The sequence below is a fragment of the Phyllosticta citribraziliensis genome (assembly GCF_038025025.1).
Source record: "Phyllosticta citribraziliensis strain CPC 17464 chromosome Unknown J3D65scaffold_9, whole genome shotgun sequence".
In the NCBI taxonomy this organism is placed as follows: domain Eukaryota; kingdom Fungi; phylum Ascomycota; class Dothideomycetes; order Botryosphaeriales; family Phyllostictaceae; genus Phyllosticta; species Phyllosticta citribraziliensis.
Genome location: NW_027117346.1, coordinates 364733 through 376861, shown reverse-complemented (window position 1 = coordinate 376861; position 12129 = coordinate 364733).

The following is a 12129-nucleotide window of genomic DNA, read 5'->3' as shown; positions in this document are numbered from 1 at the left end:
TAATTAGCTACAGACCCTAGTAAGTCTAGATACCTTACTATAATAGATATAATCTAATATAAAATCTACTATTAGAATATTATTATATATACTATATTTATTAAACTTTATTTTATCTAGCTACCTTATAGCTTTATAGACTAGTAATCCCTACTACTCCTATAGTACTTATACCTAATTATTAATACTATTACTATCTAGGAGTATATCCTAATAAGCCTTTATTAACTACTAGATATACTATTTAGTAGCTTATCCTTTAAGGTATTATCCTAGATTTTTATATATAACTTATACTAGAATATATTATAAGGATATATCTATAGCTTTAATAAATTACTTAATATCCTAGTAGTAGGTCTAGGTTCCCTTAATTATAATATTACTAGGCTTAAATTTAGCTTCTAGGAGGTATAGGTTAAAGAATCTAACCTCCTTAGGGCTAAACTTTAGTACTAGTAGCTACTACTACTAAGGAGGAAACTACTAATCTAGATCTAGAGTAGTCTATAGACTAGTATTATCTAGGTATTTTATAGCCTTTCTTTTATAATCTATATACTAGATTATAACTCTTAGGCTATTTTAATTAATTTAGGCTTCCTAGGTAGTATCCTCTTAGGTTTAGTAGTATAACTCTAGGGTTTAGAATAGTTTACCTAATTATATATTAATTTTACTTATACTAGTATTAATTACTATAAGCCTTATTCCCTACTAGCCTAGTAGCTTAGATTATTTACCTAATTATTATATTAGGTTAGTAATAGCTATATCCTAAGTACTAAAGTTAGTATTAAGGTACTTAGCTTAGGCCCTAGTAAAGGCTAGTAGGTCCTCTATATTATCTTATCTACTACTTCTAGATCCTTTACTAGATCTACTAGCCCTAAATATTATAACTCTTTAGTAGTATTAAGAACCTATACTTAATTAGCTTATAAGATAGTATTTAGGTACTCTAGGGAGTAGGAGTATAGGAAGTAGCTTATATTAGTTATATTATAGTAACTAGAAAGGTTTTAGTAAGGGGAATTAAGTATCTAGGTAGTTAGTATTATACTAGATAATTATATTAAGGGATCTACTATATAAATCTGAAGAGAGGTTATTACTACTTATATTATAATAGTTAGAGAAATAAAAGGCTCTATAGTAGCTAGATTAGTATAGGTTTAGATCTATAAAGTAGGATTTATAGCTTAATATATAAGAGTAGTAAAAAAGATTAGAAGGTATATATAGTAAAGTTAAATATTTATAGGATATATTAAAGGAGGGAGTATTAAATAGTTATTATTAGGTATAACTAGGTATTAAAGGACTAGTAGATTTCTAGGTAGGTAATAGTAGGTATGTTATACCTATATTAGGGCCTAGGATCTAGTATAGTAACTACTATTATAGTTACTTAGTTACTATAGTACCTAGTTATTATATACTATCTTTATAACTAGTAGATCTATATAGACTAAACCTATAGAGGGTAATTATACTATACTCCTTAATTATACTCTAGGAAGACTATTATACTAAGGGTACTTATAGTATTAAAGGGTAGACTAGAGTAGATATATATAGTATTATAATATATTAAGGAGTAGTAGGGGTTAAAGATATAGGTACTAGTATAGATAGTATACTTATAATACCTACTATAGAATATATAGCATCTATAGATTAGCTTATTAATACTAGTATCTAGCCTATAATTATCTAGGATTAGCTAGAAGAACTAAGTAGTAAGCTTATAATAATAGGTAGTAGGGTAGAGCCTTATAATTAATTCTTATAGGCTAGTATACTAATCCTAGTAACCTAAGTAGTATACTTATTAATAAACTCCTATATAGTATATAAGAGAGCCTATTAGCCCTTAACTATAGAGTTCTAAATAATAGGGTATCTAGGAAGAGCCCTATTAGCTAGATTCCTTATACTAGCCTAGATCTTAGGAGGATTAAACTATTATATAAAGGTAAAGATTAATTATTAGGTTAGGGTAAGGAGTAGATCCTAGAGGGACTATAGACTAGTATCTAAGAGGTTCTATAATTACTAAGTAAGTAGTTAAAGTCTTATAGGTAGTTTTTATTACTCTATAGTTATTAAGGTAGATTAGGTTAGATTCTAGGTATAGGAGGATCTTAATATACTATTAATATAGTAGAAGATATATTACATATTTAGATCTAAGTAGCTAGTATAGTAGTAATAGAAGTAGTATAAAAAGGGGTTTTAACTTATAGAATAACCCTTTTTAGCTACTATATATAATAATCTAACTAGATATTTATAGTACTAATTTAGGTGTAAGAGTTATCCTATTACTTAGGCTATCTATATGGCTAAAGTACCTATCCCCTATAACTGCCAAGCTTGCTAAGCTTACCCTTAGTATCTAACAGCTATACTAGATCCTACAGCTATACTAGATCCCTATAGGATCTACTACTATACTAATATACTCTAAAACTTTTAATAACTACCTTAAGTACCTAGACTCTATACTAAAGGTACTAGATAATAGATAGATCTTATTATTACCTAAGAAGATACTACTTAGATACCCTTTAGTTTTATACTTAGGTTAGTATATCTATAGCTATAGAGTAATTACCTATAAAGATAAGATCTATACTATTAAGGACCTTACCTTTCTAAATACTCTCTAGAAGCTAGAAACCTTCCTTAGACTTATAGGATAGCTATAATAGTATATACTATACTATACCTATCTTATAGAACTATTAGAGGCTACTAAAACTGCCTTACTAGCTAAGGTGCTTAAAGGGATCCCTAAGACTAAAAGTATATACTAGTAGGTAGTAGCTAAGAAATATAATAACCCTAGCCTAGACTAGCTAGATACTTTTAAAGTAATTAAAGAGACTCTATATAATATAGATTAGCTAGTATATTATAACCTAGAGAGACTATTATATATTAATATTAATATAAGTAAGGAATATAGTATAGGAGTAATAGCCTACTATATTATTAGGGATCCTAAGCCTAAAATAGAGCCTTAGGTACTAGTAGTATAGGATAGATAAGCCCTATATACTTAGGCTATTAAGTAACTAGATAGTATCTAGGTAGGACTAGGCTTAGTCTAGGATCTATTAATTAAATAGCTTAAGTATACTAAATATTTTCCTAAGATATTAGTATAGCTAATCATCTTCCTATCTAAATAAGTAAAGGGTATAGAATCTAGATACTAGCCTACTAAGCTTAAGATAGCTAGAATAGTCTAGGCTATCTATAAGCTTTATCTCTATATAGAATCTATAAAGTATATAATTATTTTTATAGACTACTTAGCTCTTATAGCTATTACTACCTAGACTTATTTCCTAAGTATAGATTCTATAAAATACCTAAATATAAAGCTTATATAAGGATCCTAGTTCCTAAGCTAGTTCTACTTAGAGCTATACTATAGGGCTAGGTAAAACTATATTATCCTAGATATACTTAGCTATCTAGATACTAAGGAATATCTATCCTCTAATAATAACTATATAGTTCTAGAAGATAACTAAACCTTTATATTCTAAGTTACCTTAGTAGAACTTTCTAATACCTTTAAGGCTAAGATCTATACTAGCTATACTAAAGACTAAAAGTAGTCTAGGATAGTTATAATAGTTAAATAGGAGTAGTAGGCTAACTAGGATAATATACCTCTAGAGAACTATATCCTAGTAGAGGCTCCTTCTAGTAGTCTATAGTTCTTTATCTATAATGGCCTAGTATACTTTTAAGATTAAGTTAATAAATAAGAGTACCTATATATCCTACTAAGTTATAAGAAGGATATCTTTAAGATGGCCTATAATAAGTATAGCTACTAGGGGATTAATAGGGTACTTAGCTATATCTATCTAGCTTACTTTATCTATAACTTAAACTTATAATTATCTAAATATATCTATAACTATCTAGATTATAAATAGAATAGGACTCCTAGGTATAAGCTATATAGATCTCTATACCTAATTATTAGCCTAAAATTACCTTTCTATACTATTATAGCAGATTTTATTACTAGGATACCCCCTACTATAGAGGTATTTAATATACTATTAATAGTTACCTATAAATTTACTAAGTATATAGCCTTAGTCCCTAGATAGGAGACCTAGATAGCTAGTAAATAGGGAGGTATTTTTATTAAAACCATCCTAGTACTTAGCTAGGGACTCCCTTTAGTTATAATTTTAGATAGGGATAGCTATTAGCTCTCTAACTTTATAGATAGTATTTTTAAGTATCTTAGGATTAACTTTATAGCCAGCATAGTATACCATCCCTAGATAAATAGCTAGAGTAAGTAGATAAATTAAATAGTTAAAATTACCTTATACTACTTTATTATAGTAAATACTAAGCTATAGTAGACTAATACCCTTCCTATAATTTAGGCTATAATAAACTCTTCCCCTAATATAGTAACAGGCTAGACTCTAGATAAGATATACCTTAGATTCTAGCTATAAGTTAACCTAATAATAATAATCTAGTAGGAGCTACTAGATACTAAACTAGGGGTTATAAGAGCTTATTTCTAGGACTAAGCTTATAAAGGTATTACTTTTATAAATACTTCCTATAAGTATATATATAACTAAAGGTATAAGCTTATCTACCTTCTAGTTAGATTATAGGTAAGACTCTATCTACATTATAGATACTATATATATAGAAATATTAGTAAGAAATTCACCTACCAGTTTATTAGACCTTTCTATATTAAGGCCTATACTAGATTTAAGCTAGTATATAAGCTTAAGCTCCCTAATAATATAAAAATCTATCTAGTAGTTAGTATTATATAGCTAGAGCCTTATACTACTCTAGGAGTAGACCTTTATAGCTAGGATATTCTACTACTAGGACCTTTAGAGGTTATAACTAAAGATAAGATAGTTCTAAAATATAAGATCTAAATACTATTATTATAGTATTATAATCCCTACTTAAAGAAGATCTAATACTTAGTTAATTAATAAGGATAAGGAGCTAAATACTACTAGTAGATAAATCTAGAGAACCTTTATAATACCTAAGACCTAGTTAAGGAGTATAATTTAAGGATTAATATAGAAATCTATATAATTAAGTAATATACCCCTACTAGGTATCTCTAGGGTTCTACTAATATAACTATTAGTATTCTAGTATTAGAGGAGTCTCCTAGTATCTAGGAACTTATAGGGAATATAGTAGATAAGGACCCCTTATAAGCCTATAATAATATTATTAATAAGGGTAATATAGCCTATTAGTATAATAAGTATAGGGGTTACTATACTAGGAGTCCTTATATAGTAATTCTATACTATACCTAAATAGGTGCTCTTTCTTTATTATTATCCTATATTATCTTCCTTATATATATATCTAGGGATATTTTCTTTATACTAGCCTAAAGCTAGTAAGAGTAGATAAAGATATAGATTCTAGTAAAGGTAATAAAAATATAATAAGGAGATTATTCTAAAGAATTTTATTTATTAAGGAAGAGGATATAATATAGAGGAGGTTATAAAGAATTCTCTTTATCTTTCTTTATTATTTTCCCTTTATTTTTAGGCTAGGATATAGAGATACTAGTAGGTATAATTATATTATCTAGATACCTAAGGCCTAAACTATAATTATCTATTACTATACCCTTACCTTTTTAATATCTATTATTATACCCTTACCCTTTTAATATCTATTATATCTTAACTTAATATACTTACTAACTATTATACCCTTAGGCTAGCTTATACTAAGGTAGTCTACTAGGATTATAGCTTAAGTAAAATATAAATCTAAGGCTTATAGTATTACTACTATTATAAAATATAAACCTAGTAAAGGTAAATATTTAGTAACTAATATATATAACTAGGATCCTAACCTTAATATTAATATATCTCTAGATAAAGAGATAATATCCTTTCTATTTAAGGATAAGACTCTAATATCTATATTTATCTATCTATTAGTAAAGAGCTCCTATAGTAAAGAAGAAGATAGTAAATTAATAAAAATTATTAATCTAGCTACTATAGATTCTATAGTACTTTTTAATAGTATTTAGACTATAATTATATATACCTATAGTCTTCTACCCTATAGATATAACTTATTATTATATATAGAGGGATAGCTCTACTTACTAGTAGGATAATTAATAGCTAATAACCTCTAGCTTATAAATATTAGTAAGTATTATATTTATACCTATATAGAGGGCTTACTAAATCCCTACTATAAGTTCTATAATAGAGCTTTTATAGTAAAGATTAGTAATACCTTCTATTATACTAGGATCTATAAGTATAAGATACTAAAAGGAGATAAGATATATACTACTATTATAGCTAAGGATCCTAGTAAGGACCTAAATAAGGAATATATTTAAAGCTATTAAGCTAATAAATAGAGGAATATATCTTTTAGTAGTAGGGTAGTACTTATTATTATTTAGGATAAGAAGGTTCTAGACTACTTTACCCTTAATAAAGAGTATTTTACCTTAGTTAAGCTAGTCTAGGTCCTAGGCCTCTACTTTAAAGTATATACCTACTTATAGTACTAGTACTATTTTAATATCCTATACTAGTATATAGCCCTACTTACCTTTAATAATAGCTATTAGATTATAAAGACTAATTAGGATACTATTTATATTCTCTAGTATAAAGTTAAGGATAATAATATAGTTAAACTCTATAAATCTAATATTATAATACTCCTCTAGGGTTTCTATACCTTTAATAATACTAATTCCTAGATTAATATATCTAATAAGGCTTTTTAAGCTATATACTAGGCTATCTATAACTATAATATTATAGGGCTACCTCTACCTTTTATTATTAAGAAGGGTTATAAATAGGAAGTTACTAAAATACTACCTATTACTACTAGCTATATTAATAAGGTTAAGCTAATTATTACTCTACTATCTAAAGTAGAAAATAAATAATCCCTATAAGAAGGATACTTTAAAGGAAGTAATATTATTATAGCTAGTAGTATATACTATAGATAAATAAAAGAAGACCTATTTTAGTTTAAGAATCTAATAATATTATATACTATAATATACTATAGTATCCTACCTTATAATTATCTCTAGATAGAAGAGGTCTATATAATATTCTAATATATAGGTCTAGAATATACCTATCCCTTTAATAAGTATTTCTAGACTTTAGATAGTATAGGTAACCTACTATTAAACCTAATTAAATTATAGACTTACTAGATACTAGGCCTACTATCTTATATAATCCTAGTACTACTTAATAACTATACTCTCCTATATTATAGTTTTACTACCTAGTTATTAACTAAGATTAAATTACTATAAAAGATAGCTAGGTCTATATTATATACTACCCTATCTAGAGATTTCTATACTAAGTAGAATATTATAGATATCTAGTATAATCTAATACTCTATAACTATAATTATATACCTATAGGCCCCTAGTACCACCTAGTAAACTTATTTAGGGCCTAGATTAAAGAAGGTCTAGCTAAAAAGTAGATAAGGAAGGATACTATAGAATAAGAGAAGAAATACTATATAGTAGAGGTATAGAATTAACTAGACTACTAATACTATAAAATCCTACTTATATTTAGATTATAGAAGTACTCTCCCTTATATCCTACTACTAATCCTAGTAATAATATCTTTAATATAATTAATCCTAATAAGATTATTAACCCTAATCTATACTTTTATCCTAGCTCCCTATCTACCCTAATACCTAGTAAATCTAGTATTATAATACTAATACTATAATACTAGGGTATATTTATTAGTATACCTAGAAATAGTATAGTTAGTAAACCCTAATATAGCTTAAAAACTATTAATAATAAGGGTCCTAATAATAAGGATCCTAAGAATAAGGATCCTAAGAACCCTATAATTATAATTAAGCTTAAGAAGAAGTAAACTATAAGAATTAAACTAGACTTTAATAAGCTAAGTCCTAAATAATATAGAATTACTAATTATCTTAGTATAATAGATAATAAGGAGGTTATTAACCTTAAGGATAAGATATTAGCCCTAACTAATCTACTTAATAAAGAAGATAAGTCTAATACTAATAGTACTACCTATAAAAAGGATAGTACTATATATAAGGCTATCTATAATATAGTATATAAGATATATAGATAAACTAAGAGTAATAGAGTAATTAATATTAATAACTAATTAGAATCTAAGTACTTAAGTAGTAAGTAATCCTAGGATAATAAGGTAATAGCTATAGTTAGGGTAAAGTAGGATATTAAGGCTATAGGCTCCTACCTCTTAGGAATAGAGATAGATAGATTAAGACTCTAGAGTAGATAGTAATAGATAATAATAATAAGTAAAGCTTTCCCCTTTTCTTTTCCTTTAGTAATAGTTATAATTACTATATAGATTAGGTCTATAGATTTAGGAGTATAGATTAGGACTAGATAGTAAATATAGATAAGGGTGCCTATAAACTACTTTAGCTACTACCTATAGTAGTAGATCCTATAGGGATCTAGAGTAGCTATTAGATGCTAAGGGTAAGCTTAGCAAGCTTAGTAGTTATAGGGGATAGGTACTTTAGCTATATAGATAGCCTAAGTAATGGGATAACTCTTACACCTAAATTAGTACTATAAATATCTAGTTAGATTGTTATAGAGGCTACCTGAGGCTAAACTAAAATATCCTAGGATTTAGCTAGAAAATTATCTCTTAAATTAGTACTATACTAATATGATCTATCTAACTTTACTCTACTAATCTTTAACTATATATAGCCTAGATTTAGTATAAAACTAAACTAGTATATATACTCTAAGCTAATAAATAAATTATATAAAGGACTAATCTAGGTAATTATTATAGAAGCCTATAGATTAAAAAATATAGAATCCTCCCTATATTCTAAGCTAAATAATAACCTAGTAATAAGCTAATAGGTAAGATATTAGGTCTAGCTATAAATATAGTTACTAATTATCTAGGGCTTATATAACTATTACTTCTAAGTACTAGTAGTAATAAGTTTACTCTTAAGGGACTAGCTTATATATAGGCTACTAATATAGCTAGAGTTAATAAGGATATAGATAGGCTATAGTAGTATATTAGAATATATATAGATATATATAGTATAAGAGTAATAAGAAGGACTAGAAGCTCTATTCCCTAATTATATTAAATAACTAATAGCTATCTTATAGGTATTACCTTCTATAGTAGTTTTATAGGAGGCTACTTATTTCCTAATATCTTATCTAAATCTATAATATTACCTCTACTAATAATAATAATACCTAGATTATCCTTAACTATATCTATAAACTCTTTAGTAACCTTCTCTATACTAGTAGCTATATAGGTATAAATTAGCTAATAATATATAGGTTTACTATAAGGGCAGTCCTTAATTTAGTACCCTAGGCTACTATAATACTAATAGCTATAATTATCTAGTATACTAGAATACTCCTATTTAATACTACTAGTAGTATCTTTAGTAGTAGGAGTAGTCTAGTAAGAGGGCCTAGCTAGTATAGCTATATAGAGGATACCCTTATAGTAGAGGGTTATCTATAGTATTAGTACTATCTTATACTTATAAGCCTAGCTAATATTAATAGCCTGGCCTAAGATATCTAAAAGCTCTATATATCCCTTTATAATATTAGTAATAGTAATATTATAGAGTAGTCTATAGAGCTTATAGATTAACTAATCCTTAGATATATAGCTATCCTAGCTAGTGCGGTGAGCTAATAAATAGAATATATATAATAATATCTTAAAAGCCGCCCTAGAGCTAGAGATATAATCTATAGTAATAAGCTAGGTAATAGTATGGCTTTACTAGTCTAAAATACTATATAAGCTGTCTAATAAGACCTAGAGGGTATTAGGGTTATTAGATTCATCCTTACTATTATTATTATTAATAGTAATGACGGCTGAAGCGGCCTTACTAGCTAGATAAGAGTAGATATATATAGCTTAGTCTATATTACCCTAAAACTAGCTATTAAAGAGCAGCTTATCCTTAATACTACTATACTAAATATAGTAGTTATCTAGTATGCTATTACTAGACTAGTACTTAGGATTAGTAAATTAGTACTAGACCTCTTAGCCTAGTATATTACCCCTATCCTAAATTACCTATATAAGCCCTAGGATCTACTCCTAGAGCTATATTATTATTAGTATAGTAGTAGTAGGTTATTTATTATTATTATTACCCTAAGAGGTAATAGGTTAGCTAGATAATAGGCTAGTAGTTAAAGATAGCTGGCTAGCTATTAGTATTATCTAAGGAGTAGCTAATAGTATGGTACTATTAGTAGACTAGCTACTCTTAGCTATTATATAGGTTATTAACTATATAACGCGATAAGATATTATATCTCTATTACTAATAGGACTATCTTAGTCTAGAATCTTAATTATATACCTTACCTAAGGCTATAGACTATAAAAATAATAATACCTAGTACTTCTAGTATATCTAAAACTATAGTGTTTTAACCTAATACCTTATAGGGCATAATTAAAGTAAGAAAACTTATTAATAAGGGATAGATAATAAGTCTTATCCTCTTATAAGTAGTAAGTTAACCTATTAATAGTATTATAGCACCTAGTAGAGTAAATTAATATAGACTACTAATAATTAATAGGTAAGGAGTAAGAGTAGTTATTATATATCCTATATAGAATAACTATCTACTCTTAAGCTAACTAGAAGTAGCTAGCGCATATAGAAGAAGCAAACGCTGAACGCTAGATACTAAGAAATATAAGCTATACGCGCCGCGGCGCGTAATAATATTATAAAGGGCTATATAGAGCTCTTAGATATCTTAGGCTAAGCTACTAATATTAGCTAGGCTTATAAGTATAAGATAGTACTAATACTATAGATAACCCCCTACTATAAGGGTACCCTTTATATAGCTATACTAGTTAGGCCCTCTTACTAGACTACTCCTACTATTAAAGGTACTACTAGTAGTATTAAATAGGAGTATTCTAATATATTAGATAATTATAGCTATTAGTATTATAGTAGCCTAGGGTACTAAATTAAGGACTACCCCTATAGTAAACCTATATATTATTAGCTAATTTATACCTATATAGCTACTAGTATAGAGGAGGTTACTAAGGAGTTTATAAATATAGTTAAGGATAATCTAGGTATTATTATTATTAGTAGAGGTGATATTATAGATTTAGATAAGATATTAGGAAATAAGTAGCCTTTTATAAAACTACTATAAGAGGTAGCACCTATAAGATAGCTATTAGTTATTTAATATAATTAGGGAATAGAGTTTCTAGTCCTTCTTACTACTCTTATACTATATATATCTATATATATCCTAATATACTATTATAGCCTATCTATATCCTTATTAACTCTAGCTATACTAGTAGCCTATATATAAGCTAGTCCCTTAAGAGTAAACTTATTACTACTAGTACCTAGAAGTAATAGTTATATAAGCCCTAGATAATTAATAACTATACTTATAGCTAGACCTAATATCTTACCTATAAGCTTATTACTAGGTTATTATTTAGCTTAGAATATAGGGAGGATTCTATATTTTTTAATCTATAGGCTTCTATAATAATTACCTAAATTAGTCCTTTATATAATTTATTTATTAGCTTAGAGTATATATACCAGTTTAATTTTATACTAAATCTAGGCTATATATAATTAAAGATTAGTAGAGTAAAGTTAGGTAGATTATATTAGTATAGTACTAATTTAAGAGATAATTTTTTAGCTAAATCCTAGGATATTTTAGTTTAGCCTTAGATAGCCTTTAAGCTAATTAAACCCTTACTACCTACTTAAATATTATCTTAGGTATTATAGTCTAGTATAGTCTATCTATCTATATCTATAGCTAGGCTACTACTATCTATAACTATAACTATAACTCTCCCCTAGACTAGTAGCTAGTTATCTAATAACTACTCCTTACTATTATTACTATCTATAAATAATACTACCTTATCCCTACTATAGCCTACTACTATAACTCCTATTAAGATCTTATACTATAGTA